Consider the following 18,754-nt stretch of genomic DNA (forward strand, 5'->3'; position numbering starts at 1 on the left):
GCATGTGATTTAGCTTTGTGTGTATATAAATCCAATTTTTTTGGTCCGGCTTGTCATATTTAGCTATTTTCCAGGCTCTTGTAGTCAGAAAAATTTATTAAAAACATGCATCCATATACATTTCGAGAGGGGCCATGGAGCATTCCTTTTCGATGGTCTGTTCTAATATCACTCACATTCTGTTTGTGACGTGTTAGCATATAGAATGTGACAATGGGTCAGCCCACTTCTGCCATTGATTCTCATGGCCTGGGAGTGACTGCAAGGCGGGGGAGATCGTGGCCGTCCTGCTGGCCCTGTCGGGCTGGGTGCTGGTCTGCTCCACGCTGCCCACCGACTACTAGAAGGTGTCGAGCATCGACGGCACAGTCATCACCACGGCCACCTTCTGGTCCAACTTGTGGAAGACCTGCATCACCGACTCCACCGGCATCTCAAACTGCAAGGATTTCCCGTCCATGCTGGCCCTGGGGGTGCGTCCTGACGGGGGGGGGGCGGGCTGTGTGTGTGTCTGTGTATGTGTATGTGGCTCTGTGTATGTGTGTGTGTTGCTCTGTGTGTGGCTCTGTGTGTGGCTCTGTAGGTATGTATGTGTGTGGGACTCTGTGTGGGTCTGTGTGTTTGTGTGTGGCATTTGCGAGAGATTAAGCTATTGGCATTGTAAATGACAGTGTAAAAGGACTAGGCCATTGGCACTCCTTTTATCCTGAGTTTGCTATGTACTCAAAATTTTCTTGTGTAATCCTTCTGTGGCGTGCTGCTCGGTAATCAAGGGCTGCCAGTCCCTTAGTAGATGAATTATTTGAGAGGATGGTACGTGATAACACTATCACGACCTTACCTTGCGCACATCTGTGTTACGTATTTCCTCCTTTTCCTTATATTTATCAAGAGTTTGTCAATTATTCCAGAGTTTCAAGAATTACTTCATTATTGTGTTTATTTTGAAACAATATTCATCATTTGTGAATCATCCTTTATCGCATCCTATTTAATTTCATTCTAGCATTTATATACATTTAACAGTCCATGAGTTGTATTCAAACATCATACAAACATTATGTACATTAATCATGGATTCGACGATTGACGTATTGATTGGCCCGATGCATTTCGGGACCCTGTCCCTTCCTCAGGGGCCTTTGTTTGAATGAACTACGAAAATATAATTCTCTATGTAGGAGAGTCTTCATCAAAATTCACTCTCTGTATATCGAAGTAAAGAACAGCGTATCTGCTCCTCGCGCTGTGAAAACGGTGTTTCGAAAATGCAGAATTCTCGAGCGGTAATCTTTCGCGACGTTCAGATCTTTCTACTCGTTACCGAAGATGAAGTAACTTACTCGTCGAATCCATGATGCATAGGATGCGATAAAGGATGATTCCCAAATGATGAATATTGTTTCAAAATAAACACAATAATGAAGTAATTCTTGAAACTCTGGAATAATTGACAAACTCTTGATAAATATAAGGAAAATGAGGAAATACGTAACACAGCTGTGCGCAAGGTAAGGTCGTGATAGTGTTATCACGTACCATCCTCTCAAATAATTGCAAATGACAGTGCCATTTATTTATCTGTTTTCAAAACCAACACATACATAAAAATGTTGTCATTTACAATGCCAATAGCTCTAACTTTTTCAAAGGCGAAACCGTTGCATTGTAAATGCTTGTTATAATGTTGACACCTGGACAGAAGTTGCACCTCATAAGTATCATTTTAGATCCTAAAGGGAGCAATCGACAGACAGGAGAAGTGATGGTGCAGGAGCGGTGTTCGGGCAGGAGTGCTGACCAGACAGGAGCAGTGAACGGCAGGAGCAATGAACGGGCAGGAGTGCTGACCTGACAGGAGCAGTGAACGGCAGGAGCAATGAACGGGCAGGAGTGGTGACCGGGCAGGAGTGGTGACCGGGCAGGAGAAGTGACGGGACAGGAGCGGTGACCGGGCAAGAGAGGCAGCAGGAAAGGAGAGGTGACCGGGCAGGAGAGGTGACCGGGCAGGAGAGGTGACCGGGCAGGAGAAGTGACTGGGCAGGAGTGGTGACGGGGCAGGAGAGGTGATAGGGCAGGAGAAGTGACAGGGCAGGAGTGGTGATTAGGCATGAGCAGGAGCGGTAACCGGGCGGGAGCAATGAAAGGACAGGAGCAGTGAACGGGGCAGGAGCGGTGAATGGGGCAGGAGCGGTGAATGGGGCAGGAGCGGTGAACGGGGCAGGAGCAGTGAACGGGGCAGGAGCGGTGATCAGGCAGGAGTGCTGACCGGACAGGAGCGGTGAACGGGCAGGAGCGGTAACGGGGCAGGAGCGGTAATGGGGCAGGAGCGTGACGGGGCAGGAGCGTGACGGGGCAGGAGCGGTTACGAGGCAGGAGCGGTTACGAGGCAGAAGCGGTGACGGGGCAGGAGCAGTGACGGGACAGGAGCAGTGACGGGGCAAGAGAGGCAACAGGAGAGGAGAGGTGACCGGGCAGGAGAGGTGACCGGGCAGGAGAGGTAAACGGGCAGGAGAGGTGACTGGGCAGGAGCGATGACTGGGCAGGAGCGGTGACTGGGCAGGAGAGGTGATAGGGCAGGAGAAGTGACGGGTCAGGAGAGGTGATGGGGCATGAGCAGGAGCGGTAACCGGGCGGGAGCGGTGAAAGGACAGGAGCGGTGAACGGGGCAGGAGCAGTGAACGGGGCAGGAGCAGTGAACGGGGCAGGAGCAGTGAACGGGGCGGGAGCAGTGAACGGGGCAGGAGCAGTGAACGGGGCAGGAGCAGTGACGGGGCAGGAGCAGTGAACGGGGCAGGAGCAGTGAACGGGGCAGGAGCAGTGAACGGGCAGGAGAAGTGGCGGGGCAGAAGAAGTGACAGGGCAGGAATGGTGAATGGGTAGGAGCGGTGAATGGATAGGAGCGTTGTATGGGGCAGGATCGATAGACTGGGAGGAGTGGTGACGGGGCAGGAGTGGTGACGGGGCAGAAGAGGTGACGGGGCAGAAGCGGTGACGGGGCAGGAGAATGACGGGGCAGGAGAATGACGGGGCAGGAGAGTTGACGGGGCAGGAGCGGTGATGGGGCAGGAGAAGTGACGGGCAGGAGAAGTGACGGGCAGGAGAAGTGACTGGGCAGGAAAAGTGACAGGGCAGGAGAAGTGACTGGGCAGGAGTGGTGAATGGGTAGAAGCAGTAATCGGGCAGGAGCGGTGAGCGGGGAGGAGCGGTGAATGGGCAGGAGCAGTGAACGGGCAGGAGTGGTGACGGGACAGGGGAACTGACTGGGTAGGAGTGGTGACGGGGTAGGAGAAGTGACCTGTACTTATGTTTCATGCCTATTTATTTATTTACTATTGCATGACATCCACTGCTGTGTCTGCAAAGCATATCTGTTGCCCCGAATTTTTGTCCTGAATTTTGACCCCTTGTCCTGAATTTTTAAACTTGCCATCCTGAATTTGCGCCCATGCCATTGTTCCTGCTTATATTTTGCACGCTCTACATAAACCTGTATGCCCTATGAGTATTTGCTTTTTCCTGAATTAAACCTCAAATAAACATGTTTATCCATTGTTTGAATTAAATAACGTTATAAGTTGTAACTGGTCAATGAATTGCTAAACATACTAAAATTGGTATGTTTTGTGATTTCTAGCCACACCCCTGACTCCGCCCACTGACCCAATCTTCGGTTATTCCCGCCCCTTGATTCTCCATCCACAGTTCCCCTACTTTTTATTCCCCACTTCGACCACTGCTCTGCGTAAAAATACAGATAAAGTCGCCACAGAGGAACAAGATAAGGGAGAGGTTAGGCCTTGCAGAGCAGTTGATTTGTAGGGAGGAAAGGAGTTGCTAGGCTTCAAAGCATGAGACAGACAAGGACAACTGGTAGTGCAGGGAGCACGAAAATATATCAGTATCATAGGGACGAGTCGCATTCTATAATGTGTGGTTTGATGTTTTTGCAGAAATTATTATTTTTGCTGACATTTTAAAGGTTACAATGTGCTTGAACAAACTCTTGATTTGATGTGCCAATGTATGACATATTTGTAGATTTAACCATACAAAAGAAACTGCCTATTACATTGTGAGTTTGAGTTCAGTTTTCAATTCCACGGAGCAGACTGACAATCCGGTGCATATTTGATAAACTCTATACTACATTGTCAACAGATGTCGTGTCGACTCTTTCTTTCATCCAGTAATAGTTACATGAAAAATACAAAACAAATATTTTCTTCAAATAGAATACAACTGTATTAGATGTAAATACTTAGCATCCCCGCCGCGGCGGACATTCCGCTGCAGTGTTATAAAAAATGACGCGTGCACAGTTCGGACGGCTCCCGGCCGTCCTCCACACACCACCCACCGTCCGACGCATTGAAGAGGTTAGATACATTGGGCCTCATTTATGAAAAGTGACGCATCGCTGCGTGAAAACAGCGATGCGTCACTTTTCACTGCGCTCTCCCTGCGACACTAATGATGCGTCATATTTACAGTATGACGCATCATGTCGCAAGGTGTTACAGATACGTCAGTATTTCTGACGTATTTGTAGGCGCAAAAGTGACGCATTGCTGGAGTTTGTCACAAAAGTGACGCAACTCCAGCAATGTGTACTTTCACATGGGGCAAGCCCCATGTGAAAGGGCCTGCATCAGTCTTACGCCTGCCAATGGGCAGGTGTTAGATTTTGACGCATTAGCGTCCAAGAAATGGAGCAGTGAAATCTTATAGATGTCATTGTGTCACTTCTATGACTCTTTCTTGCGACAAAACGCCCCCCTTGCATACATTATACCTGGCGCAGATATAATGTGGCGCTGGGGTTTACAAAGTGATTAATCTAGGTAGATGCATCACTTTGTAAATGTGGTGCAACAAGGCACATTTTTTACTCCACTGGCGCGTCACTAAAAGTGACGCAGCAGCGGCGTAAAAGTGACGCAAGGGCTCATAAATGAGCCCCATTGTATTGAGGTAAAATATGTATTTTCTGGCCTGTCATGCATTTAGTTACAGATGTGTCTTTCTAAAAGGATTATTTTAAGGTTAACAGTTAGCATTTGCCTGTATACACTTTGCTTTGGTATTGTGTTTTTGTATGTAGAGATTGGGATGGCCTGACTCGATGTCAGCGTTTCTCGACCTCATTTAAAAAGAGGCCGAATATGGTATTCCTGATAGCAAATGTGCCACTCCACCACCAGAAACCTCATTTTCCCAGAGTTTACGCTGATGGGAATTTTGGTTGAAGGATCACCAAATTGATGGTGACCACTTCAATGCAATAGTTAACAGAGCCTTTTTTGTCTGGCACTTCCATTAAAACCGTGGTAATTCTAATATGCATTAGTAAATGCAACAGGTTTCACCTAAGTGATTAATAGCATGTTTTTTTGTTGTAAGTTGTGTATGTGTTATTCCACAATTGAATAATCCTTTTAAGACTTCTCTCACTGGTTCTATTGTGTTCCAGAGATGAGAGAACCAGTACTACAGAATGACAGAGATACTAATGATGTCATCCCCTGAACGGATTTTAAGCCCAACTTACTGAAGGGCGTGTCATACATACTAATGGAGTAAAGGACTGTGTTGAAATTCTGAAATATGTCCAAAGTACGAATACAACTCGTCTCCTGCTTCCCAAAAAGCATTTAATATACTTATGTACTACAATGTTTAAAAAATTGTGAATGACACCCAGTCAACAAAAGAACCCGAATATTATCAGATCATTCCAAGCTGTACATAAACATTAATAATGTGCACACCAAATTGTAATGCACAAATTTAGGGTACTGTCACACAGACATTGGCACATATATGTATGGATTTTTCAAGAGTCAGGTTGGACGAAAATGTACAGCTAACACTATAAACGGACCTAGAGAAAGAAATGGTGCATTTTCAGACAAATAATGAAAAGTAAAAATAAATGAATGACTAATACACGTAGGGGCATATTATCAATGTTTGGCGATAACTATCGCCAACTCCAGTTAGCGGGAGTTATTTTTATCTCTATCTATCCCCGCAATTTATCGCCTTGTTAGCGACTTATTACCACCACGTCAATAACAGGTGATAGTTCCAGGGAACGGCGGTGAAACCTCCCGCTAAATTATGCATGATGGCGATAGTCATTTAGGCGATACCTAGCGATCGCCGCATTAGAAGCAGGAAAACTTCCGCTAAAGCGGCGATAATGGGCTTGACAACATGCACCTCAATTCCCTCACTTGGCTGGAGCACCTCCAGAGATGGAATTGTAACTGCCCTTTACTAAAGTACTCTGAAGTGACCAGGCTCTCACATATACAGCCGCAAAATTATTCCAATGCATTCAAGGACAGACTTCCCTGCAGATTGCCAAATGTAAAAATATCTGTGTAATTTAATATTGGGCAAGATTTGACAATCAATTCGTGGGGCTGGGCATCATTAGTACAAGGGCTGGAGGGTACATCATTAGTAAATTGCGTCCTTTGGGCTCGAAGGAGCATGCATCATCATTGACGGATTGAAATGCAGCTTTGTGAGTGGTTTTTATCAAACAAAATAAAGTTCTGTTTGCCAAGAGGTTGGTGTCACATTCTTCAACACGTGCCCACACTCGCGAAAATATCAGTAGAAGCAAATCACCCCTATATCAAATATCCCAACTCTATCACTGTGGTAACTAACTTAAGAATGCACCTACATCTAGTTAAATTAGTTTAAATGTCGGTATATTTCTTGTAGAACACCAGTTACCAAGAAATGTATACTATGCCAGAGGAATCGTCCAGCTCAGCAGTGATATCCAGGGTACCACAGGACGTCATACATTGCGGTTAGCAGGTAAACCGACAGTACCATGCACCTTTGCAGCGCCTAATGAAAATTACAAATAAATATCTACTTACATCGCCCACCTCCTGCTCTCCACCCATTGGTGCATGAAGACCCCCCAGGAAACTTTAGATCTGCGTACATAACATCACCCGCCATGTAAAGTGCTGATGGACGAGTTCTGGGGAAAGGGGGCTGCGATGCATCAAGTCTTAGCTCCTGAAGACACAGAATGAGCGGCTTTAGTGCACAGCTCTGAGTGACAGGGGACGAATAACGCCCCTGATGACAATTCCACTAAACGATACCACTCCCTCAGTGAATCTACTCACAAGTCTGTGACTGACTGCAGTAGTGCATTTGAGGGCTGCAGGGAGTGAAAACCATGATGCCAGTGCATATATTATTACATTCTTACTTCATTTTAACATTTGTTCAAAGTGCATGCCCGTGCAGAATCGGAGCACTCTGCATTAAAGCACCGCCTACATAATTGCAAACAATAAAAGAAGCTGCGCTGAAATTCATACAAACTGCAGTAAGATATAGAACTAATTAGTTTGAACATATTTGGAACGATGAAACATTTGTAAAGGAACACAACTCTTCAAACATTCCACACTTTTAATCTGATCTTGAAAACAACCATAACATCTATATCTAAACCTCTTTGTACCCGGTTTCGTAGTTATTCCTGGCTGTAGTAGAATAGATTAATTTTTTTCACCAATCACATTCTATAAAATGGCCAGTTTCGCAGTGAGATTTTGTGATTAGCTAGCACATTGTGGGCTTGCTTGAGTAATGACAGCTTAGCATAACATCTGGGTGCACGGCTAGTTAGTTATTTATTTATTGAATTTCTAAAGCGCACTGTCACCTGACAGGCATCCTGGCGCTAGTAATTCAGCATAACAAGCATCTGCTGGGCCATACTGTTAGCCAGAACCCTAACTCTTAGGAAACAGCCATGTTTTTAGGCTCCTTCTAAAAAGAAGGAGATCACTAATTTGTCTAAGCTCTAGAGGTAAGGTGTTTCAAAGCTTTGCAGCTGCGACCCCAAAGGAACTACCACCTGCTCTAACTTTCTTGAATCTGGGGATTTTTATCAGTTTTGCCCCCGACGAGCGCAATGTTTGAGTAGGAACATACCACTCAAACTTACTTTGGAAGGAGGTAGGTCCCATTCCATACAGGGCCTTGGACCCTTGGCTAGTGGACCCTTCTCCTTCTGCTATGATCTTAATTACTTGACATGAACTAGAAGCTGAACTGTTGAGTTCCCTGCCCTGTGTGTGAGCCAGAGTAATACCGGTGGTGGAATGAGGCGTGTTTCTATAAGCTCGCAGGACTTCATTTAAAACGATTCAGCCTGTTGAATGGCTTTCTTTAATGTAGACATAAATCTTTCAACCATTCCATTGGCCTGTGGCAACAAAGGTGTAATTTTGCGATGCTTGAAGTTGAGATGCTTGGCAAATTCCGTGAAATCTTGACTGTTGAACGAAGGCCCATTATCTGTTTTCAATATTTTGGCAATGCCCCAGGCGGCGAACACTTCATCCAAGACAGGTATTGTGCTGGACGCTTTTGTTGTCGCAATGAGTTGCGCGATAGGAAAACGTGAGAACTCATCCATGATAACGAGGATATATTGTCCAGATTTAAATGGCCCAAAGAAGTCTACATCAACATGCTGCCACACACCCTCCGGCAATGGGGGCATTTGCAGTGGTGCGGGAGGATCAGGTCGACTGACCAGTTGACATTGGGGAGAGTCCTTCATCGTGAGCTCTACCATTTGGTCTAGCATTGGAAACCAGACCTGTTCCCTCAGTGCTCTATTGGTGGCCACAATGCCTCTATGGCCTTCATGCGCCAGACTAATAATGCCTTGCTGTAAGTGTTTCAGGATAACTATTCGATTGTCTCGTAAGAGCAGGCCATTGGTGGCTTACAACAGTTCCTCCTTCACGTGCTTGCAAGCGGCAAGTTCATGTCTGTCGATTAAACTGTTTGGAGTGTTGACATCTAAGTGTCTCCAGTCATTGTTTTGTATGCGGCACTTTACGTCTTGCAGAGTGACATCTTCAAGAGTGGCATCCAAGATGGCTTCTAGCGGGACTGCTAGTGGTCGGGCCTGATCTACCACAAAGCATACGTATTCCTCGGCCACGGACGGTCTGCACTTGGTTGTCTCTTTGGGGTGCCTTGACATGTAATCAGCAGGGTTTTCTACTTTTCCGGGCTTGTGCACAATTGTATAAGTGTATTCTTGGAGGCGGTGGCATCTTAGCTCGAGGGTTGCCAAAGATAGTAATGAGGGCCTGATGATCGGTGAATAGTATGAAATGTTTTCAGTATATGAAGATGTGGAAATGCTCACAGGCCCAGACGACAACCAAGCTTTCTTTCTCGGGCTGTGAATATGCTTTCTCCATCTCAGTCAGGCTTCTGCTGGCATAGGCGATTATGTATCTTTGGTCACTTTTGGAGTCATATTGAGCTAGAATGGCTCACAGCCCCATGGGACTGGCGTCAACGGTGATTTATGCCTTTTTCTTTGGATCAAAATAAGCCATGTTGGAGGCTGACTCCACAGCCGCTTTAATTTCATTGAATGCTTGTTCACATCCCGCCGACCACTTTAACGAGTGACCTTGTTTTGTGAGTTGTCTCAGGGGATAGCTGATGGTTGCATAGTCCTGGATATACCGGTCACAGTAACAGGCCATCCCTAAAAAGGAGCGAAAATCTCCTGCATCACGAGGGCTGGGAGTGTCATTCAAAGCAGCCACTTTGTCTGCATCTGGTCTAATTTTTGTCTGCATCTGGTCTCATTCCCGCCTCGGAGAAGATATGGCCAAAGAACTTCAATGTGGACTTATGGAACTCACACTTTGCTTTACTTAACGTGAGGTTGGCTTCCATTAGTGCATGACAGACTCGTTCTAGGGCGGTGTCATGTTCTTGTGTCGTGGACCCATAAACCAGGATGCCATCACTGTAGTTTAAGGCATTGGGGATGTGATGAATCATTTTTCTAATGGCTTCTTGAAAAATTTCAGCAGCAGAAGACACTCCAAAACTGAGTCTCTTGTACCTAAAGAGACCAATGTGAGTTGAGAAAGTTGTAATGTAACACGACTGCTCGTGTAACTCCAGTTGGTGGTAACCTTTATTGAGATCCAGTTTGGAGAATATCTTTGCTCCGTTGAGTGATGCAATCATGTCACTGATATGTGGCCCGGGGTGTCTTTCTCTTTCAATGGCGGCGTTGGGCGCCCTCATAGCAACACACAGACGGACTTTGTCAGGTTCACCTTTCTTCGGCACGACTACTACCGGAGAGACCCAGGGCGTAGGTCCATCTGTTCTTTCAATTATGTCAGCTTTGAGCAGATCCTGTAATTCCTGTTCGACTGCTTGTTGAAGATGAAAGGGGATCCGTTGATGGTGTTGAGCTACTGGAGTTATTTGTTCTTTAATGTGTAATCGAATCTGACAATGAGCCATCTTTCCCAGGCCAGCAAATACATTTGGACATTTCTGAACCACATCAAGTTCGTCATCAACCTTGTACAAAATGTCCACTAGTCGCAGCCGCTCAGCAGTCGGAAGACTCAGAAGGCAGTCAGCCTCTGGTCCTTTAACCCCGCTAAGGGGGCGGGGCGGCGGCGCGGCGGTCCCGTGCTCGTGACGGAACCGCTCCGTCATGGCACGCGGGTGAGCTGTGCTTGTGACGGAACGGTTCTGTCACGGCCCCGCCCACTCAATAGAACGCACCACGCAGGCGCGAAATCAGCGCCGCGCAGACGCGGCGGCGGGGCCGTGACGGAACCGTTCCATCACCAGCACAGCCCACCCGAGGCTCGTAACAGAACGGTTCCGTCACGAGCATGGGAGGGGTTAATGACATGGATGTAGGCAGGAATTGTGCGATCTTAATACGTGAGGTGCATTGAGAATTTTCCCAAGCAAGGGATTGGCTTTTTGGATAACCAGGTGTAGACTCTCACATGAGCAGGGCTTAGTTGCGGTGGTGACTTCATCCTTTGATATTCCGCCACTGGTATTTAGTTGAGAGAGGATTCACTGTCCATCACAAATTTGGTCTAGTGTGTGCCGACTTGGATGCTGAGCCGAGGATATTTCTTCAGTCGGTCGGGGTCAGCGACCATACATACATTTTCATCACTGTCCTGCGAGATGGGAGACAGTGACCTCGACTCTTGAGAGGCCGCTCATCGGGATCGGTAACTTCGGCGAGACTGACAGCTGGAGCAGGACGATCCCGTTGACGAGTCTCTGTGATCAAGTACTGCTTTGGCATGGTGATGTGTGCTCGATGGTCGAGATGACCTTTCTTGATCTCTCTGTTTGTCTTTTCTGTAGGTTCCACATACTTTCTCGAAGTGGTTCTCCCCTCCACACTTCCTGCATTTTTGACCCAGAGCGGGGCACCCGTCCATGTGGGGAAAGTCATAGCCACAACGATAACATTTGAGATAACGCTCACGCCGTCTGTTATTTTGACTGGAGCTGCGACGTCGTCCGTTCACAGGTTGCTGTTGCATTGTGGACTGGGATGACCTCAGCTTCACCGGAGAATATCTGCGTGTGTTGCGAGATTGAAGCCTGAAGGCTTGTTCACGCTTTTCACTTCTCCCTGCTTCCATCTTTTTGGCATGTTCTTCAGCCTGATCATGCACCCGTGTCATCTCCTCAATTTCGTCCAGCGAGTAACTTTTCTTTAACAGCTTCCGCAGCAGTGATTCGGACTGACAGCCTTCGATAACTCTCAGACGAAGGGCATCTTTGTTCGAGAAAGAGTCAAACTCACAATAGCGTGCCAGCAGTCTAAGCCATGTGATGAAAAGACATGGGCTCTTCTTTTTCTTGAGCCGCCAGGTTAAACATGTATCTCTAATAATCAATGTTCTTTTTGTGCAGAAATTTCCGGTTCAAGGATTCACACACATCAGCGTAAGATGCCACATCAGCTGCAGGTAATTCCTTTATGATTTGGCCGACGTCTTTTCCTATTAAATTACGTAGTGCTATCAGCTGTTGACCAGCTTCCGTCACGTGCGAACCCTTCATGAAGTCTTCAAAGTCTTCAAGCCACTCCTTCCATCGAAGACCCATACCTCCTCCTGTTTTGAGGACCAAAGGTTCCGGTGGACGCAGAAACGACACTCCAAGCACCCCCATATGTCCGGCATTGGCTTGCGCCGGACCCGTTTGATGAGGTGGTGTAGAAGACATGGTGATGAAGCGGCCTTCTATCAAGTCTGACCACCAACTGAGACAACAGCCCTCTCTGTTGATCTGGACAAAGCACACTCCAAATCACCACTGGACGTAACTGACTTGAACTTGCTAGGGCTTGATTTAACTAGTATACAAGAAAACACACTCCAGCTGTATTTGAAAACTTTTCAATTGACTTTTACAATGCTTGATGTATTTCAGGCTTTACCAGTAAACTTTACTAATGCTTGAGGATTTTCAGCCTTTTCAGTTGAATTTACCAATGCTTGATGTATTTCACGCTGTCCCAATTGAATTTACCAATGCTTGATTAATTTCAGACTTTTTCAGTTACAATTACCAATGCTTGATGTCTTTTAGGCTTTTTCCGGTTGAATATACCAATGCTTGATGCTTTTTTAGGCACTCCGCCGGACTTCAAAATGGCCACTGGGACTTCCTCGCCCCAAGAGATTTGGCCTTTCTCACACCGGCAGCAGCTCTTCCAGCAACCGGACCTCCCCAGCAGCCGGGAACAAAGGAAAACACTCACCCACAGGTACCAGGGCTCTTCAACACACGACTGGGGTGGACGCCCAGATCGCCATTACATGCAGCAAACGCGGGACCTCCACGCTGCTCCCACGTCGGGGGGGACTCTCAGGTACCCCTCGCTCCTTCCACGCTGCTCCAACGTCGGGGGGCTCTCAAGTGCCCCTCACTCCTTTGGCAAACCAGACGCGGCCGGGGTAGGCACTCGGACCACGATGCGCCGAAATGAAAGTGGTCAGGGAAGGCTCCCGAACCGCGTCGACTAAATCCTATTTAGGCGTTCCACGCGCTCGCACGACCCCCTCCGGCAGCAACACTCACAGGGCATACACCCACAACGCATGGGTCATGGCCACCCTCGTCGCCAGTTGTATTGTCCTGAGCCACAGAGGACGCAGACTCAGAGTCAAGATTTACCTAAATCTTTTGATTACTTCTTGCTCTATTTGATTCCTTCGTACAACTGCCCTTCCCCTATCCCGCCCTCATCCCGCCTCCTCCAGCGAGGAGGTCCTAGTGCCCAATGTTTTAATGCATCATTACAAGGTCCAGGGTTGCAGGTTGTTATACATCTAAATTAAGTGGAAAAGGGTAAAGTGTAAGTCAGACGCCAGGTAGCAGTGAAACACATTCTGAAGGCTTAAAATTGGGTTGTACATGATTCCACGCAATACATTCATTGCTATTCACAAACATAGGAACCAGATGTCTCTTTCGTGAACACTGGCTCACAATTTATGCCAAAGTATTGACCATGAGGAGTACATAATTCATAATAATTTCAAAAAGTGTTATTCCCAGGCAAAGGAAATCCCAACTTAGTAAAAATGTATTCACTTGAAATGAACAGCCGAGTTCACATAAGCAAAACGAAAAAGGGAAAATGTGCTCATATATGTTTAATTCTAGGTTTAGAAATGATTTCGACATTTTATGTGATTCAGAAAAGGTTCCAAAAGAAAACGAAAACAGGAAAGAGTCCTAAATTCAAAGAAGTACTCACATACAGCCAGTGGCAATGCAAAATTATAGGGTCCCCCTGCATAATGTGATGATGGGCCCCTGAGTCTCCCATATCTCACAGTCATCCATTGGCTGAATGGGGGTCCCTTGAAGAGTGGGGGGCATCTGAATTAATAGTTAATGTATACTTACTCTTGCCTATGAATGGAGTATGTTTTGTGCATGTCCATGATGGGGCCCTATCTTCAAATAGGTAGTGCATATGCACAAACCTATGACTTCTGGGGTTCTGACTGTCTTTTTCAGTGTAGCTTCTCTCTGAAAAGCCAGTCCTCCATACTAATGACGTCTGCACTCACAAATGGAATGTATGTATACACAATTTCACTAAACTCGAATATTTGAATCAGGCTGTTGTATGTGGATGTGGAAGACATTTGTTCTGGATATCATCTCAAACCTATGTGCACAGAACATTTTGTGATTTGGGCACTACAGGTAAGAATACAGTGTAGTCTCAATTGAGAAAAACAGGATTACCCAAACAAAAGTGTTGTAAGTGCCAGGCCTTAGCTAGGTCTTTTGGGGGCATTGCCTGAAGAAAGGCCTGCAGCATAAAAGGGGTCTCATAGTTTGATCAGCGTGTTTTCCTCTGCCCCAATATATCTTTTCACAATTGGCACAATATGCTTAATGTTTATATAAAACATCATTTAGGTATTTTTTAAAATGTTGATATTATTCTACCTTTTACAAGTGTTTATGATAAATAGAATGAAATTGTGCCTTTTAAAGCACCGTGAGTCATGAACAATAGCATTTTCAGGAAAGTCACCAGTTAAATTGATGAATATTGAATAGATTATAAAAGCAATTATAATTGTGTTGTACATTTTCGTTCCGGGCAGCTTTTGGGAAATGTGTTTCTAGGCACATTTTTTTTAACCTCACGCTAATAATAATTGGATAGATTTGAAAGGCAGGTCTAAACACATAGGCATATAGTTAAAGTACAAACACATGGTGCATACAAAGACAAAGTCCCTCGCACCAAGAGCACTACACTGACAGTACATAGCTCCTTTTGGAGGTAGGTTGATGAAAAGTTTATTCGGAGAGACAGACAAGGTCAGCATACCATTTTGGGGGAGCATAGACTTGGGCCAGGGAGAGAGCTTGGCGATGGGTTCACTTCCACAAGTCACAGGAGGCATATATAGCCAGGCAGTCATCCTCCTAGAGCCTTGGACCAGGTGCATAATCTGCGCAGGTGGCTATAGGTGGCAGGCACCATCAATAGGAGTTAAGAAGTGAAGTGAATGAGATTTGTAGAGCGCGGCTGCTGCCCAAGGGCGTCCAAGCACTGAGTAAAGGTAACAGAACTCCGAGGGAGGAGGGGAAGATCCAGGTGGGGAGCTAATTATTGAAAAGATGTGTTTTTAACTCTTTACGGAATGAAGAAAGGATAGGGTTGGACCTAAGTGAAAGGGGAAGGGAGTTCCATAATTTAGCAGCGTTGAGCGTGAAGGACCTGCCTCTTGCTCTGGATCTTTTCACTCTGGGAACTGCAGCAAGGAATGTGTTCTCTGAGCGAAGTGATTTGCCGGGACAGTAGGGAGTGAGAAGAGTGTGGTTAATCTCAGGTCTGGCTCTGTGAAAGGCTTGGTGCGATATGCATAGAGTCTTAAATTGTATTCTATCCATGACCGGGAGCCAGTGCAGTGACCTGATCCCTTGCTTGGCTGATTCTCTGCGTGGGATTTGGAGCAGCGTGCTTGCTGCACAATTCTGTGTGCGTTGAAGTTTCTGTAGCACGTAGTCAGGGGCTCCTAGGTAAAGGGCATTGTTGAAATCGAGCCGAGATTGAATGAGGCCTTGAATAACAACCTGTTTAGCTTCTAGTGGCAAAATAGGCAGGATTTTTCTTAGCATTCGGATAATCCCGAAGCAGGTTGCTGCTGTTTTAGTTGCCTGCGTATTGAAAGTGAGTGTTTTGTCCAGACAGACTCCCAGACTTTTAATGTCCTCCTTCGGGGATGGGGGAGGACCCAAACTGGGCGGCCATAGCTGGTCCATGGGAGTGAGAATAGGGGGGCCAAGGAGCATTATCTTGGTCTTATCGCCATTGAGTTTTAATGAGGATGCTCTCATCCATCTCCTGACATCCTCCATGCATGCTGCTAGGTTGGTTTTGGGGGGCCTGCTGTTCTTCTGTGCCAGGGAGACCACCAGCTGAGTGTCGTCCGCATACGAGATGATCTTAACACCGTATTGTCGGATGACCTCAGCCAGCGGCCTCCTGTATACATTGAACAGCGTGGGGCTTAGGGAGGAGCCTTGGGGCACCCCACAGTTTAAAGGTCTGCTAGTGGAGCAGGAGTCGCCATCGAAGACCTGGAAGGTCCTTCCGCTCAAAAAGGAACCCAACCAGTCAAGAGCATTTCCTGCGATCCCCAGATCGACTAGACGAGACAGCAGGGTTTTGTGGCACACCGTGTCAAACGCGGCGCTTAGGTCAAGGAGGATCACTGCCACTGACCCTCCTTGATCCAAGATCCTCCTAGATTCCTCCGTCACGGCCAGAAGAGCAGTTTCTGTGCCGTGTTTTGGACAGAATCCTGTTTGGGTGGAGTCCAGTAGAGAATTCTCCTCAAGGAAGTTGGTAAGGTGGAGATTAATGTGCTTTTCTAGAATTTTACTTGCCCAAGGCAACAGGGATATTGGACGGAAATTGTTGGGATCCATAGGGTTAAGGTTGGGTTTCTTAAGCAGTGCTCTCACCATAGCCTGTTTCCAGGAGGTAGGAACCACTCCTGTGTGCATGGCGCTACTAAGTAGGTCCAGGAGGGTGGGGAGGATGACTTGGCTAGCCATGTTCATCATCTGAGGGGGCACTGTGTCAAGGGGGGAGCCTGATTTTATTTGATGTGCAAGGGATTTGAGAGATTCCAGATCTAGAGGTGAAAAATTATTCATGGAAACTCGCAGAGGATGTACTGTATCGCTTGATGGTGGTATGGCAGTAATAGTCTCTGAGATGGGGGCTGCGAAGGATGAGTATATTTTATTGATTTTTTGAAAGAAGAATTCAGCCAACTGGTTGCATCGGGCTATAGGGTCGTCGGTTGGAGCCATGGGAGGGGAGGTTTTAGAAAGACTTTTGACTACCAAATATATTTCTTTTGGCTTAGATCGAGCTGCCATAATTTTTTCTTTGTAGTAGTTAGTTTGTGCTAAGTTGATTTCACATTTGTACGCCCTAATGGCTTCTCTATACCTATCTTTTGCTGTAGTAGCGTACCCCAACGCCACTTCCTTTCCGACTTTCTGCACTGTCGTTTTAGCTCCCTGAGCTTCTCCGAGTACCAGGGGGCAGTTTCTCGTGCTCTTTTTAACCTGGTTTTCCTGGGAGGAAGGACAGTATTGATGGAGTCCTCGATCCACTTGTTGAATGTCCTGCTGTCAGGTGCAGGGCTCTGGGAAAGAGCGGGTTTGGAAGAGGAGAGGAGGCTCGACCACTGCTCTAGCGGGAGTTTTGACCAGTTTCTCATCTTACGCGGGATAGGTGGAGGGGGAGTGACTTTACAAGTAGACCAGTTGAGGGGAATCAGAAAGTGATCAGTCCATGGGAGGTGGGTGATAGTGCCAACCGTGAGGTTGGGACAATTGCTAAAGACTGGGTCGAGCAGGTGGCCTTTGTTATGAGTGGGGAACCTGATTAATTGTTCTATTTGAATTGTGGCTAAGCTGGAAACTAGCACATTGGCGATGCTGTCCGTACTGTTATCGAAGTGGATATTGAAGTCTCCTAGCAACGTGAAGTTGGAGGAAGACATAGCAGATTCGGCTGCTAGCGAGGGTAGTGAAGAATGGAAATGATTCAGTGGACCTGGGGGGCGGTATACAAGTGCCCCTGTTAAACTGTCGTTGGGGGTGAGTTTGAGGCAGAAGGATATGCTTTCGCAATCTGGGAATGGATCAAGGTGCAATGACATTGATATATAGATTTATAGATGATGGCAAGTCCTCCCCCTTTTCCGCGTGAGCGGTCCTTGCGAGCAATTTGGTATCCCGGTGGCAGGGCTTGGATTACATCCAGGTCGCAATCTGAGTTTAGCCAAGTTTCGGTTAGGAAAATGGCGTCGGGAGACCGCTCATCTAAGAGCAGGAAGATTTCTGCGCTGTGTCTTGGTAGAGACCTGCAATTCAGGAGCAGTAAGGTGTAGTTTTGCAGGGACGGCCTGAGTCGAGCGGGTCGGAGGTTAGTGTTGCAGTGCAAACAGTAGGTGGGGAGGTTCAGAGGATGGTGTTGATGGAGGCAACTCTCTTCCGTGGGGTGTTTAATTGTCAGAAGGGCGGCAGCGCTATATCGGGTCTTAGGAAGGAGGCCAAGGGAATTGGCCCCTGTCCCCGTCCGGACGCGGACGGACGCAGACGGGCTTGCCTTTGGCGCGCCCGCTGCGCATCCGGTAAATACACATGATTTATAGGTGAGGGTGGACGTGTGAGGGGGCGTGGCCTAGCTGTGGTGGGCGTGGCCTGAGGGGTCCCCTGTGATGGTGGCAAAAGTTAGACTGTTTCCCGCAGCAGCGCCAAGATCGGCTGCACGGGGATGCCCAGGGAGTGGAGAACACGTCAAAGTAAGTACCCAGGGGAAGAGGGTCAAGTTAAAAACACAGTATCACAATTCAATTTTTAAGAAAAAAAGTGCGATCGATCTCCCGGCTGTGCATCAGGAGTTAAGCTGTCTCTGGTTCGCGCTAGCGTTCAGCGCGTTTTAAATGCTTCGGCGGGGGGCGGGGCCTAGCTGTGGTGGGCGTGGCCTGAGGGGTCCCTGGTGATGGCGGCAAAAGTTAGACTGTTTCCCGCAGCAGCGCCAAGATCGGCTGCGCGGGGATGCCCAGGGAGTGGAGAACACGTCAAAGTAAGTGCCATGGGGAAGAGGGTCAAGTTAAAAACACAGTATCACAATTACATTTTTAATAAAAAAAGTGCGATCGTTCTCCCGGCTGTGCCTCAGGAGTTAAGCTGCCTCTGGTTCGCGCTAGCGTTCAGCGTGTCTTCAATGCGTCAGCGGGGGGCGTGGCCTAGCTGTGGTGGGCGTGGCCTGAGGGGTCCCCGGTGATGGCGGCAAAAGTTAGACTGTTTCCCGCAG

The sequence above is a fragment of the Lissotriton helveticus genome, chromosome 2_1, assembly GCF_964261635.1.
Source record: "Lissotriton helveticus chromosome 2_1, aLisHel1.1, whole genome shotgun sequence".
In the NCBI taxonomy this organism is placed as follows: domain Eukaryota; kingdom Metazoa; phylum Chordata; class Amphibia; order Caudata; family Salamandridae; genus Lissotriton; species Lissotriton helveticus.